This window comes from Alosa sapidissima, chromosome 2, assembly GCF_018492685.1.
Source record: "Alosa sapidissima isolate fAloSap1 chromosome 2, fAloSap1.pri, whole genome shotgun sequence".
Taxonomy (NCBI): domain Eukaryota; kingdom Metazoa; phylum Chordata; class Actinopteri; order Clupeiformes; family Clupeidae; genus Alosa; species Alosa sapidissima.
In genome coordinates, this window is record NC_055958.1 from 2,669,707 (window position 1) to 2,685,036 (window position 15,330).

The window sequence follows — 15,330 nt, forward strand, 5'->3', positions numbered from 1 at the left end:
GGGGGGGTACAGGAGTTCCAAGAGTCTGCGTGTGTGTGTTCCCCCAGTAGCCGAACAGCGAAGGCAGGAGCTGGATGATCCGGGAAGTCCTGGGGGAAACCCACACACAACAGCAATTGAAACGAAGCAGCAGTACAGTCAAGGACTAGGCGGTATTCGTAGAAGAGGGACGGAAGGCAGGTCAAGATTACCGGGGCTGGAGAACACAGAAGTAGTCGAGCGGGTCCGGGATCACAGGCAAAGAGTCAGAGGCGTTTTCAATAAACAGGCAGGTAACTGGTGCTGGTTGCAGACGATCTGACAAGTGTGGACTGAAAAGCAAGGCTTTATATAGAGGGCATGATGAGTGGTGAATGCAGTGCAGCTGGTAGGTAACGAGGGTGAGGCAGAGCAGAGCAGGAACAGGTGGAGGTCATCAGACTTCAATCAGCACGTGTTACCAGGCAGAGAGAGAGCTCATGACAAAGACTACATTAAGGAGAATATCAATAATAAACAATAATGTCAAATTAATTAACAGCCCAATTAAAATAAAACAACATTATATAAACCATAACACATAAGCACTTAAACAACTAAGTATATGTTGAATAGGAATGTCTTTAGACCCCTCTTAAACGACCCAAAACTACCACAGGAACGGAGAGCACTGGGCAGTTCATTCCACCAACATGGAACCACTGAAGAAAAGAGTCTGGAATTAGACCCAGTTTTCATGACTGGTCGACACAACATACGCTCACCAGAAGACCGCAGTGGGCGGTTGGGTATGTAAGGCTTGATTATTGAATTAAAATAACTAGGAGCAGATCTAGTTAGTGTCCTATAGGCCAAAGTGAGAGATTTAAATTTAATTCTGGCTACTATAGGGAGCCAATGGAGAGTAACTAGGAGAGGAGTTACATGTGTCCTCTTTGGCTGATTGAAGACCAGGCGTGCTCCAGCATTTTGAATCAGCTGTAATGATCTTGTTACACAAGCGGGTAAGCCAGCTAATAGTGAATTACAATAGTCCAGCTTAGAGATGACCATGGTCTGAACAAGAAGTCGTGTGGAATCTTGTGTCAGATAAGGTCTGATCTTCCTAATGTTGTAAAGCATAAACCGACATGATTTTGCAATAGAAGCTATATGCTCAGAGAAGTTAAGTCGGTCATCAATTACAACGCCCAAGTTTCGTGCCGATCTAGTTGGGGTCAGTGAAGTTGAGTCAAGCTGGATGTTAATCTGTTGGGGAATAGCTGTTTTAGCTGGAAACACCAAAAACTCTGTTTTTGAGAGATTAAGCTGAAGGTGCCGATCTTTCATCCAGGCTGAAATATCTTTAAGGCATGCAGAAATCCGGTGGGAAACACTAGAGTCATCAGGTGGGAAAGACAGGTAAAGTTGAGTGTCGTCTGCATAACAGTGATAGTCAAATCCATGGGAGCGAATGGTATCACCTAAGGAAGTGGAAGTATGTAGTAAGAACCATAGTTGCTGGAGACGACGGAACCCTGATGACGGAACACGCAGCGGACAGATGGAGGAGAGGTAGCCATTAAATGATCCCATAACATTGCTGTGGGATACCATACCATAGCATTACTGGACAACGTTATGTGGTACAGTGGAAAGTGTTGTGGAGTTAGCCTACAACAGAGCAGTCCGTGGTGAAGTGTTATGGTGACCGCAATCATCTGTGTTGTTATTATTTGTGAATTTACATGTAGCCTAATGCTAATGTGTCAGCACAGATTCTTTCGAACACCCGTTAAGTTATCTGGTGATAAAGCTTTTGAATGCCAACGGTATTGTTATGTGAGGCTAGCATTGTAATTGTTATAAAAGGATAACGTTTCATTGTAGTCGTATGTTAAGTGTGTTTGGATGAAGCATCTGCTAATCATACACATAGCTAACGGTATATGGACTCTACAGCCCATTATGATGTGGTGAAGTGACTGTGCTGTGGCAGAGACTGTAGCGTGTGTGCTTTACATGAGAGAGGTCAGGGGTTCAAGACTGAGTCGATGGGTGTGAGGTGAGTATGCCTGTGGTGTGGGGTTTGTGTTGTATCTTGTCTTATCACAAGCTATGTTTAGCGGGTGTATAAGTTAGGCTACTCTTAGTTATTATATGATCTTGATATTTGAACACATAGCTGAATTATGTTGGTACAATGACATTGGAGAATGCTGCTGTGAAGTTGAGTAGCCTCTCGCTTGGAGAACTTTAAGACCTCTGGGACTTAAGTGAGCATAGATAGATAGATAGATACTTTATTGATCCCCAAGGGAAATTCAAGGTCTCAGCAGCAGCATACATACAACACAAACACATTCTTTAACAACAGTAATTAAAGTATATAATATAAAAACACAACTAAGCAGTAAGGACAGTAGAAGATAAAGAATATGCTAAATATACTAAAATACAAATTATACTAACACTTAATACAATATATAAAAATATACTAAAATACAAATTACAAAAATACAAATTATGCATGCAGAGTGCTGTGGTCAGTGTCAAAATGTGACATGATTTTCACTGATTTAACTTGTCCTTCATGGCCCAGGGATGGGTAGGCCTGTCATGGGAGGCGGAAAAATGGTAAGTTGCCTTTGCTTTGTGACCTTTCAATCTGTGTATGTATTTTGATGTCATGGCTCATAGGGAACATGTGTGTGTGTGTGTGTGTGTGTGTGTGTGTGTGGGAGGGATCAGTGATGGTGGGAAAGTTAAGTACATTTACCCCCTCACCCCCACCAAACTAAAAGAAATGTAAAAAACATAAACAAAAGGGGAAAAAAACAAGGAATGTGGCAGGGAATTGTGGGGTTTGGGTGTTTAGGGGCCAAACATATGTGCAACTAATTCCCAGTGTGCTTCCAGGCCAGCAGGAAGGTGTGCAGCAACCACTGGAATGACCTCTTCCATCTCCTCCACTAACAGCTCCTCATCAGCCGGCAATGGGATGTGATCCTGAAGAGCCATGTTGCAGAAGCGCCGCCACCAAAACTACACTGCACGCCTTTGCAGGATGGAGCTTCAGGCCACCAGCGGATTTGCTCACACACCTTTCCACATGCCCAAGGCCCTCTCCACAACAACGCGGAGCCGGCTATGGGCGTTGTTGTACCGCGCCTCTGCCTCGCTGTTGGGCTCCTAGATGGAGCAGTTGACATGCTTGTATTATCATAGGGGGTTGATGGAATAAAGTAGGTCTTGAAATGTCAGTGCACTCAGGGAATATAGACATGCATTTGAAAACAACAGTATAGAATTTGTTACTATCTCAGCAGCAGAAGGCAACAACATGAGCAGCACCTACAGTAACACTGTGTGTGTGTGTGTGTATGTTGGTACAGCCAGCACAGATCCTTCAACCATTTGAGCATTGAATCATTTTGTGGTTGTGATTCAACACACAACTTCATAACTACAATGGATGAAAAGTAATGGTAAAAAAACTGTATCTGTGCATTTAAAATATGAAATACTTGTGTGTGGTAACAGTATTCAGTTTTCAGTGTCACAATGAAAACACATAACAAGGGCAACATTGGATAAATGCTGCATAAAGGCATGAAAAACTTCCAGTGAAATGAAGGGCAATCATAAAGTAAAGTATTCATTAATATAGCGCTTTTAGAACAGAGTGAAACCCAAAGCACTTACACAACAACATGTTGTTCAACATTGTTCATATTACATATCCATATTTATTCTGTGCTTACTGTAAGGTAACTGCTAAGATACTGCACATATTTATATTTCATTTATATTACTCTAAACCACCTTCTGCAAACCAACTGTATACTACTGTCTACACTGCACTATATGTCTTGTCCTGTCTATGCACCACCTGTCTATACTTTATATATCACATTGCACTTTTCTGCCTTTTTGGCACTTCTGGTTAGATGCAAACTGCATTTGGTTGTATTTGTACTTGTGCTCTGCACAATGACAATAAAATTGAATCTAATCTAACCATGCCAATTTTCATAGAACATAATATACATGTATCCTAAGCCTAGGCTAGTAAGCATATGGTCTCCAATCAGTAGTTAAAACTAGGACTACAGGTTCTAAACGATCATAGGAATATTTAGTGATTGAGCCTATCCAAGATTCCAACACCATTGTTAATTATCCAGGCCCGAACTTACGACTACAAGATCCGAAATGCAGAGGTCTATCCTTTCACGCCACCTTGTCACGCTACAACAAATGAAAATATTGGCCAGTATTTAGCCTATATGTAGGCTATTCGGTGTGTTTCATTAAATGTGTAACTTATTTGTTCACATTTGCTCGGTTGGCGATTTATGCTTCACTGATTAGGCTAATTAGTAGGCTACGTTCAATAGACTGTGACGTTATTATTAAAATTATCATTATTATGCCTATTATTATTATTAATAGCCTAATATATATATATATATATTTTTAAAGCATACATAGCCTAGGGCCTATTGAAATTACTGCCTATTGTTGTAATAAGTATTATCATTATTATTATTTTTATTATTATTATTAACTAGATGTACCGCAGAGCGGTACAAAATATGACCGCCGCCCAGTCCAGCACATTTTTTCCACAAAAAGAAATCACGCTGAAAGGCCTATATGATTCTAACTGTCTCACTAAATTGCACTATCCACACTCAATTCTCACTGGTATCTGCTAGACAACAAGTACCAAAACATGATTAGTTTATAGATTTCACATGTAAAATTCATTTTATACAACCCCACCTCCATCTTGCCTGTTCATAATTCTGAGAAATTCTTGATTGTTTGTGTTATGTTTATGTTATGTGTGTGGGTGTGTGTGTGTGTGAGTGTGCGTGTGTGTGTGTGTGTGTGTGTGTGTGTGTGCGTGCTTGTGTGTGTGCCTGCGTATGTGCCTGTGCATGCAAGCGTACATATGTCTACTGTGTGAGTATGTGTCATACGTATGATTACTGTGAATGTATGTGTGTGTGTGTGTATCTGTTTGTGCACATGTGTGCACATGAAATGGGTTAACATGACCCCTGGAGGCAAACATACGGAAAAAAATGGTCATCCTAGGCCCTACAGTTCTCAAGATATTCACAGAGAACTGTGTCTGCCCTACCCTCCTTTCGGGGGGTCCAGTCCAGCGGGGGGGCTACAGATCAAAAACGAAAAATGACGGTTCCATGCTATCCATGTGGGGGTACATGCCCACCAAGTTTTGTGTACCCCGGTCTTTCAGTGTCCCGGGAATCCTTGTTGGTGTACGTCCCCCCATGAACGAAAGTACACAAAACTTGGCATGCATTTGGAGGGTGTCATAATGATCCTACACTTTTAATTTCGTGCAGTTTTGACCTTGTCAGCCAGAGATATTGTGATGAAAACACCTAATTTTTTGCTTTTTAATTTTTAACTAGGTGGCGCTATACATGAAATAAGTGGTAATGGGATGGGTTGACATGCCCCCTTAAGACCAACATACGTAAAAAAGGTGGACCTCTTAGGCCCTACGGTTCTCGAGATATTCACAGAAAACTGTCTCCGGCCACCTACAGGCCAGTTGGTGTATAGTAGCATAAATTAATTTATTGTGTGGCCCCCCATGAACGGAATTCCACAAAACTTGGCGTGCATACAGAGGGTGTCATAATGATCCTACACCAATTTCGTGCAGTTTTGACTATGTTAGGTCACAGATACCTTCAATTACAACACCTCATTTTTACTTTTTTGTGTTTAACTAGGTGGCGCTATGTGTCTGCCCTACCCTCCTTTCGGGGGGTCCAGTCCAGCGGGGGGGGATACAGATCATAACGATGGTTCCATGCTATCCATGTGGGGTTACATGCCCACCAAGTTTCGTGTACCCCGGTCTTTCAGTGTCCCGGGAATCATTGACGGAAATTTGGGCATGCGAAAAATAAAAAAAATAAATAAAAAAAATCTGACTAAACCTATCTATCTAACAGCAAAGAGTGCACATATCCGATGAGATTTCTAACGAGGAGCAGAAGCTCTCTGCCTCACCAGAGCCTTACTGTTTATTAATAAAACAATGATATAGAATAGAAACATCAGAATCTATTTATTTCATCTTAAAGTTGGCTATAAAGAGCATTCATAGCCTAGAGAAAACGATACATTTTTCTTTATCTGCAATGTTCCAGGAATATAGGCTTACATTTATAGGCTGTCCCTGTTTGATCACAGCAGGTCCAAGAAAACGAGTGGATATAACGTAATGCATTCTAGTTATGTTTCATGTACTTTATTTCATGTTGAGTTTTGCTTCCCAACAATTTATCTTTGGCTATCCTAGGCCTACTCTGATGATGTTTTGAACAATATGCTACAGGATATGCCCATTAAAACGTCATATTAGTTTATTAAGAAAATGACACCGTAGATGTGAAAGCAGCACATCCTAGCCCGGTATAAATGTCCATGTCTACTCGTCATGAGTGTAATGCATTCGGAGGACGTGATTTCATACATGATGTGTGGTATGAGGTGAGTAAAGTTGATTGCGTAGTTGTAGAGCAAGTCATTAATGCGTGTCCATGTTCCGTCTACCTCTCTCCTAGCAACGCTGAGACTTACAGGATGTAATACCGTACCAAATCGCGTTTTTTTTTTTTTTTTTACCATCGCGGAAATATAAACGCTGCGCGCATAACGTCGTGGTGACCATTACAGGACGTCCTCTCAAAGTCTCGTGGACGTCTTTTAGACCTCCTGAACAGAGGTCCGCGGGACGTACAGGGAACCCTACACAATGTTGAGGAGGTGACGTTCGCCAGGGGACCTTTAGGGGACGTCGCCAGGACTTTATTTTGTTTACTGGGTATATTTTAATTTAACGTCTTTAATGGTAAGAGATCACACATGGATGGAAAATGAGCGGTTGTTTAGGATTAAATTGCAATGCCATACACCTTCATATATGAGATATGAGAGACCCCCTCAGGTTTTTGACTTTGTTGCTTTCATGGGAGCCAGTCCTCACTCTATGGGAGCTCGGCTCCCTCTGGCTCCCACGTAATTCGAGCACTGATTCAGGGCATTTGGGGTAAATATGAGATACTGTATTGGTTCCATAAGCACCTGCACAAGCCATTAGTTTCCGTATTCGCCTGATAGCGCTCAACCAATGTTTGACCAAGGGAAAACAGCTTCTGGGAGGGTGTTTGGCTCGAGGTCATGGTGCAAAGGACCCTAAGGGTGAAATTACTCAGACCCATCACTTTAAAGCATTTCAATCCCAAGAAGTGAGCCCTAAATCCAGTCCCCTAAATCAGTTGGTCTTGAGACTAACTAATCCACCAACCCCTAACACAGATTATGTTCAGACCAGCACTGCTTCCCAACCAATTGAAGATAACCAAATTAACAAGAAAAACAAAGAATACTATTTGGAACATTGGAAGAACAAAACCAAAACACAACACAAATTAGAATGCTATTTGGCCATTAAAAAAGATTATCAATTGGCAGAGTATCTCTACACTGTCAGAGATACAAAGCAGAGACAGACCCTATAACCAAGTACAGGTTGAGTGACCACAGTCTAGCCATAGAGAAAGGCAGACACAAAAAATCATGGTTACCCAAAGAGCAAAGGGTATGTGGTCACTGTATGACAGGGGTTGAGTCAGAGGCGCACTTCCTTCTATATTGTGATAAGTACACAACCCAAAGGGATGAATGCTTTGATAGACTTGGCCAAGCCATCCCAGGCTTCCTCACATTAGAAGAGCAGGAGACGCTCGCAATAGTCTTGGGAGAGGATCCCGGCACCTGCCGATTGGCAGCGGGCTATGTCTCCTCACTACACAGTGTGAGAGAAGGCATTATATAATTGCAATCCCACCCCACGGATTATGTCTGTTACACCATCTCTCTTTTTTGTCTGTTTTATGGCATCAATCAAATTGCTGTTCTGTTTTTTTGCTTGAGTAAAGATAAATAAACAAATAACAATACCCAATTACAGCTCTACTGAAATTACTTGTGAAACAAAATGTAAAAACAATATTCATGAAAATTCATTAAAATGGTGGATATAGTGTTTTAGAAATATAAAAAACAGTAACATTATAAGTATGTTCAGGCTGAATAGTATGAAGAGCAGTATAAGTATAATTACAGTATACATATGTAAATAAATAGAACCCTTTGAGTGAGATCGCGTGGGGGGTTTGCTGGGTGAACGCCCTTTGTTGTCCCTCAAGGTTGCCATGGTCATGGACACCTCAACAAGCACAGGCAAGGTCGGCCTACAATATACAAAATAGAAATGTACAATAACATTTTAAGAAAGGGAAGAAATAGTGCAATATCAGTAAAGTCTAATATTTAAGATTTAAATATAAAGTGCAATGGTATGATATTAATAACAATATTGTAATTCTATCAAGTATACAATAGGTAGTAATTTGTAATGTAATACAAATATACTCATAATAAATATATTTATCAATAAACTATTTATTAAAGTATAACATTATGTAAGCAATTGATTGATATTTAGAGAATTGTTATAACAAATACAACTGAAGGCTGTTCAATCCAAAAGTGTGTAAGCAGATAGGTGGGCAAAGTTCAGGTATCATTGTGATAAGTCTATAACTATATGTGAAAATTTTGCAATATTAACCCAAGTGGCCTCACTCTCAGGACAATTAAATTAATCACTTTGCGGCAAACGGTTATTGACAGCATAAAGGAAATTGTGCAACATGCAACCCTCATGTTTACAATTTGTTACAATTAGTGTATTACCTCAGCATTTCTGGTGACATCATTTTCAATTCAATCCTAACATCTAAGTGGAACTCGATTACAACATGAAACACACCAATCTCAATGTTCCATTACTGAGCACCCATTTACTCCACAGAATTCCGAGACAAAGATTGGGTGATAAAGTCGGCCCCTGGCCTGGGCCTTCTCAGGGCGGCTGTTGTGACAGTTTAGCTTGAGCACACGTCAGCGTGCAGGAGTCCAGAGAGGAGAAGAGAGGGGTGGCTCAAGAAGCGCAGGGCCTCAGAGATTGTGCAGATAGAGAGACAAAGCCAGCTCTGTGCTCTCGGCCCAGGCTATCAGAAACATCAGAGTGAGGTTACAAGGCATATGGGCCAGAAAGAGAGCGCGAGACAGAGGGAGAGAGAGAGAGAGCAGTCTTTAAGAACACATCAACGTTTAGAACTACTGAGGCCAAAGTCATGTTAAGAGAAAATGTTGGCCACATTTTGAGTCTACTGTCTCCCTGCTTTGAAACAATAGGCAGATAGAGATTTTAATTGATGTGAAAATAGACAGGCCATGGTAACATGTATGAATGCCAGTAAACTGAGCCTTCACAATAAAATGTATTGTTGTGGGATTATAATGAAGTCATGACCGATAGCCATAGTGTGTTGATTACAGTAGTATTACTTCAAAGGTATCTACATAATTTGGTAATTAAATTATCACAAACTATATCCCCTATTTTTATAGACATAATCCAAAACTGATGTAATGTTATGGATTATATCGATACAAATTGGAGATAATTGATAGAATAGGTCATAGGGGTAGGTGATAGGTGGTGAACTATGATAGAAAACCAACATGCCAGTTCCCCTGAGAAATGATCCTCTCTACCCCTCTGAAACAGCACCTCAAAATGGTCTCTAATAAAGCAGTCTCTTCATGCTAGCTTTCACTCTGCCCTCTGTTATCACAGGCCTACCCACAAACATGTCTCGACTACAGTCATTCCCATTTGCATTCTATATATTTATTTATTTTTTCTTTTTGCAAACTAGCTCAAGGGGTCAGAAACAATTGTATGCACAGATGCCTGTAATAGCTCGTAATTGCAGTGAGTAAGCTTCCACGACAGAATGCTGATTGAGAGGTGGTGAGTGAATGGTGACACTGAGAGTTGGAGAGACTGAGAGAGTTGAGCTGTGTAAGCACTCGCAGACCCTACAAATTAGTGTCATTACACTAAACAGTGGTTGGAACTTCAGTGCACTGTTGCTGCCTCAGATTGCACTGGGATGGCAGCAGCGCTGGGCTGGGCTGGGATGTAGTGCTGAAATAAGAGGTGTGTGTGTGTGTGTGTGTGTGTGTGTGTGTGTGCAGGGATGTAGTGCTGAAATAAGAGGTGTGTGTGTGTGTGTGTGTGTGTGTGTGTGTGTGTGTGTGTGTGTGTGTGTGTGTGCAGGGATGTAGTGGTGAAATAAGAGGTGTGTGTGTGTGTGTGTAGGGATGTAGTGCTGAAATAAGAGGTGTGTGTGTGTGTGTGTGTGTGTGTGTGCAGGGATGTAGTGGTGAAATAAGAGGTGTGTGTGTGTGTGTGTGTGTGTGCAGGGATGTAGTGGTGAAATAAGTGTGTGTGTGTGTGTGTGTGTGCAGGGATGTAGTGGTGAAATAAGAGGTGTGTGTGTGTGTGTGTGTGTGTGTGTGTGCAGGGATGTAGTGGTAAATAAGAGGTGTGTAAACTATGGATTCTGTGATCGCAGTAAGGTGGACTGCGCCATGCGGTATCAGATTTAAAAAAAGGCATTCAGAACATCTTTGATGATGGTGGAGGTTATTGTCCAATGTTTATAACAATACCACAATACCAGTGGTATTAAATGGTTCCTAGAGATCCCTAGGGATCAATAAAGTATATCTATCTATCTATCTATCTATCTATCTAGAGTATTAATGAGTGTACATATTGTGAATGTAGATACACTAATTTTTGGATGTTACAAGTTGCAATTGGTGAATAAACTCTTTTGAGAGGTGGATAAACTCTAATAAGAGGTGGATAAACTCTATTTCTGAAATGTCAGAGGTGGATTAACTGTGTTTGCTTGTGTTTAGCCTCCACTACATCCCTGGCGCTGGCTGAACAGGCTCCCAATACTCTAGGCTGCACACGTATCACTCTCAACTTCATGAATGCAACATCCTCCTGCCCTCTGTCTTACCCCACCTTGTCTGTGTTGGGTTGCTCTTTGGTGTGTGAAGAAGATGATACAGCTGTTGGGAAGAACCTACGGTAATCTAAAATGGCCATCTCCGGGGGGAGAATCTGAGATGGCTGACATTGGTTCACCTGTATGATGAAGACTCACCTGTGGAGTTCACCTGTATGATGAAGACTCACCTGTGGAGTTGTTGGTTGATGAAGACTCACCTGTGGAGTTCACCTGTATGATGAAGATTCACCTGTGGAGTTCTTGGTTCACATGTATGATGAAGACTCACCTGTGGAGTTCTTGGTTCACCTGTAAGATGAAGACTCACCTGTGGAGTTCTTAGCAGCTCTCATTTCTCCCTCTCCTCTTACTTAGCGGAGGAGACGGGCTTATTAGCATATACACCTAGAGAAATAAAGCTGACACAAAAACATGCCAAATGAAGTGATTCTAGAAATCAAAACAGATTAATTTATCTTGTCGTAAAAGACGATCGCGACAGTGCGAATATGCACAAGTATTTATTTGACTTCTCAATGCAGTTTTTTCCAAAGCTGTAAATATATATATATATATATATATATATATATATATATATATATTTCAACATTCCAAAGAGTGACCAAAATACAAAGGAATTTTCAGAGCAAAGTGCTATTAAGCAATAAACAGTAGCCTATGATCATTTTACAGATTTGTTGGCATTTATAAAAATAATGTTTTACTACTGTTTTCTTATTTTTTATTTGTTCAGCTTTCATTTTTCTAGTTGTTTGTCATATCACCGGTGGGTGAGAAAATGGTCAGTGTATACAATTGAGTCTAGACACATACCTATTGATCAGATGGACTGTATGTGTGCTTCTGTACATTAAAACACATAAACAAACACCCCCTTTTTGCTTCTATGCCAACCCTCACTGGAACCTTTCCCCAATAGATTTTTCTCCTCTCTGGCTTGCATGAGCTCAGGTCATTGAGGTCTGCAGGCCATAAATAGCAAATGCAAGTTCAAAACTCGTTAAATACAATAGAACATAAGTTGTTACAAATGTCTATCACAACATAAGATGATAATATATGTGTTACTATGGATTTATAACAAGTTATAATGCAGCGGTGACCGGGAACATAAAACTAGTGAACCGAAAACGAACACAACAGGAGGGTTAATTATTTAGGGTATGACAAACGTTTATCTTTTTTCTTGAGAGCTTTCTCTCCAGATCAAGAGACAGATACATCCAATGTAGATCAGCATTTCGAATTCACTCGAGGTTCTCATAAGCAGCTGTTGTCCACAATCTCGCCACTAGATGGACTTGTTTCGCATGAAAATCGTTAAATCCGTTTGGTCACGAAGTTGGAGGTCATTTACTTGTTTAAACAATTCTCGTCATATCATGGATGCTCTGCTGTTAAATATTTTACGACTGTTTTTATATGTAGCATATATGTTCGAACTGTTAACATAAGTGTGTCAGAAATGTGACACACTAATGTTTGCCTGAAAAAGGCCCTAAATAATTAAGAATAACCTAAACATAAAGCTCACAAGTTCTCACTCACGGATTTGCATTACAGCAAACACCAATTTGTGTTCGAAACAATTATGAATCATTAGAGAGAAACCTCTTAGTACAACAATATGACGTGGCCTATGTCAGCCTATATATGGAGATCAGCACGACCAAAACAAAGTAGGCTACATGTGTGTCTAAGAAGTGTAGACTAATGAATAAATCGGTGACTAAATGTAAAGAATCGACCTCTTAACAACTTTCCCCATGCTTACATATGGTCAAACTGTTGAGGAATCAGACAATAAAATGTAATTTATATGTTAAATGTAGCTATATAGTAAATGTTTCTTACAAACTGTCTGTAACATATCTGTAACACACTGACAGCAATGCACAGAGCTCCAATGACCTTTCCTCTTCCTTGCTCTTGGTTTCTGGTCGACTGTGAGGGAAGCAAGTCTGCTACGGCATTCCAGACAAAATCCCGTGAAATCAAACAATAATGAAATTTTATCTAACTTTTCCCCAAGCGAACTGCTGGATGCAATAAGCCCGCCCCATCTGTGTCAGCAAATGGCCCAACTCACTGACGAAGTGAAGGGGAGTCTGAGGCGAAGAGGGGGGGGGGAGATAGAGAAGAGGGGGAATCGGATTGAAAACAGATCACTACCAAGATCTCTCCACCGCATGTCTAAGAACAACTGGCGATTAAATCTGGCCCGTCGTCGTGAGTTTTGCTCATCAGATGAGCAAAATCAGATGAGCAAAACACGCTATGCGTATTGTCTTTATGGAGCGCTGAACGGTTCCAAAAGTTTGCTGCCTGTAGTCTGATGGATTGTAAAAGTTAGCGCGATGCTTCGACCGCACTCCAGAGACTGAAATGAATGATGTAGCTAGGATATAAAACTTTGGTCAAGACTGTCAAACAACTTCTGGCGAGTCGCACATTTGAGTTGTACTTCAAGTACGTGGATGGATTTTTTTCGACAAACTTCAGAAGGCATTTGGCGTTTCCTCAACCGGCAGAAAAAGTACATTTCTGAGAGTTTGCGAATTTTACACGCTGAAGATACTTTGGACAAACTGAGCTGAGCACGCTTCAACAAGGTAAGATAAGACGGAAATGGTGAATTATTGTGTTTTGTGTGAGCTGTTGCTGTTTTTTTTTAAGTTTTACGAGTCTGTTTTGAATTTGATTGACGCCTACCATCTGCTTGAAACCAGTAATGTTGTGGTGTCTGTTAATAAGGGTGAAGTGAGTTAAGGTTCTCTAACCCTTATACAAAATAACTGCTGTTATGGGACAGAAAAAAAACTTGTTTTCTGAAGTGCAGTGCAGTACAATCATATTTCAATGTCCAACATATTTTAACTGGCAAGCTAGTGCAGTACTATGTAGTGCAATCCAGTTTTTGATTGGCAAACTATTGCATTTCCTGCACATGAATGGCAAACAAATCCTCCAAAGCTGTAATTTTGATACTCAAACTGCGATTTTGACACGAGGTAGTGCAGCTATGTGTTTCAAGGGCATAATTTCAATACCAAGCGTATTTATGCATACAGGACATGAGTAGGGTCAAGGCTTGGGCTTCCATTATCGTTGTATCTGCACTTTGAACTTACTTGATGTTGGAATGCAAAAAATCTATTCCAGGGCTGCAACTCAATCCATATGAGAGAATGATGTGGAAAATGTTCATTGTAAGCATCCCGTTATGTAAGCATCCTGTTAAAGTTAATGTGCGTGTGTACACTGATAGTGTTGCGGGATTCAACATAACACAATGATACAATGATACCAATATGCTGTAAACAAATTATGTCCATCTAAAACAGATCTGCACACGCGGTTAGTGCATTTGAGGTTCAAACACGAACATTAGAGGGCCTGATTAGAACTCCAAGGCTTTAATGCAGCACCAAATAGTAGGCCTAACAACAGAAGATTTTAAAGGAATTACTTTTTGGAGTTTACAGTGTGGCAGACGAGTAAGCAGATGTAGATGCGCGTAACGGCAGCAGCGCTGCTCGTGAGCAGGTTGGAAAACAATCTCACGACAGGGAAAATGTTGGTTTTCGCAGGTCGCCATATGTGTTTGCTCACAGTTGTGCGTAAATCCCGCAGAACAAAATGTCACTCACTTGCGTGGCGATTTGCACAGGCATGCCAACGCATCGAGCAAGTTTGTTCAGAGCACTCTTTCTCTCTCTCTCTCTCTCTCTCTCTCTCTCTCTCTCTCTCCGTAAATCTCTGGGGGTCACTAGGGATAACCCACTAATTGTTGAAAGGTTGCGGGCTTGCCAGTGGCTTTGCTGTTTGCTCTCCAAACCGAATGATCAACAAACACTTCATGCTTTTTTGTCCCGGCCTGACTTCTGCCATATTTACTGTGGAGGGGCTGTTTGTTCAGTCTCCTAAACAGTTCTAATGAGGTATAATGATCCCATCGCAGAACACAGTACCGTTGTTTATGTTTGCTACTTAGCCTCAGCGTTTGAATTTTTGGAAATGGTCAACAAAAAAGGCTAAGACCGCGCACGGAAGGGTAATTTCGGAGGCCTACTGGACAGTTACATTTCATTAAAGGCCGGACCGCGTGTTTCATTGTGATGGCTTGGAGTATATTGTACAGTATTACAAAAAAAAAAAAAAAATAATAATAATAAAAAAAAAAAAAAATATATATATATATATATATATATATATATATATTCCCCCAATGTACTGAGTGCGGAGAGTTAAAAGTTCGCCTAATTTTATTTAGGCTACAAATTGGTCAAAGGTTTTGCTACCTCTAAACAAGTGTCTCTTCTGTTTAAGAGCATCAAACAGTAAGTGTGTGTTT

General features: G+C 40.7%; 1 protein-coding gene and 1 long non-coding RNA gene across 2 annotated transcripts in view; both read left to right on the forward strand.

The window, feature by feature from the left end:
• Window positions 1-1,702: 1,702 nt before the first annotated feature.
• LOC121694601 lies at window positions 1,703-3,260 on the forward strand. The gene is made up of 3 exons (XR_006025835.1): window positions 1,703-2,023; window positions 2,561-2,595; window positions 2,878-3,260. It is a non-coding gene; the product is annotated as an uncharacterized LOC121694601 (long non-coding RNA).
• A 9,870-nt stretch (window positions 3,261-13,130) lies between these two features.
• LOC121686928 (zinc finger protein GLI2-like) overlaps window positions 13,131-15,330 on the forward strand; it is a 78,143-nt gene continuing 75,943 nt past the window's right edge. The window contains exon 1 of the mRNA XM_042066874.1: window positions 13,131-13,588. The gene's annotated coding sequence lies outside the window, so the exon portion shown is untranslated. The remainder of the gene's footprint in view (window positions 13,589-15,330) is intronic.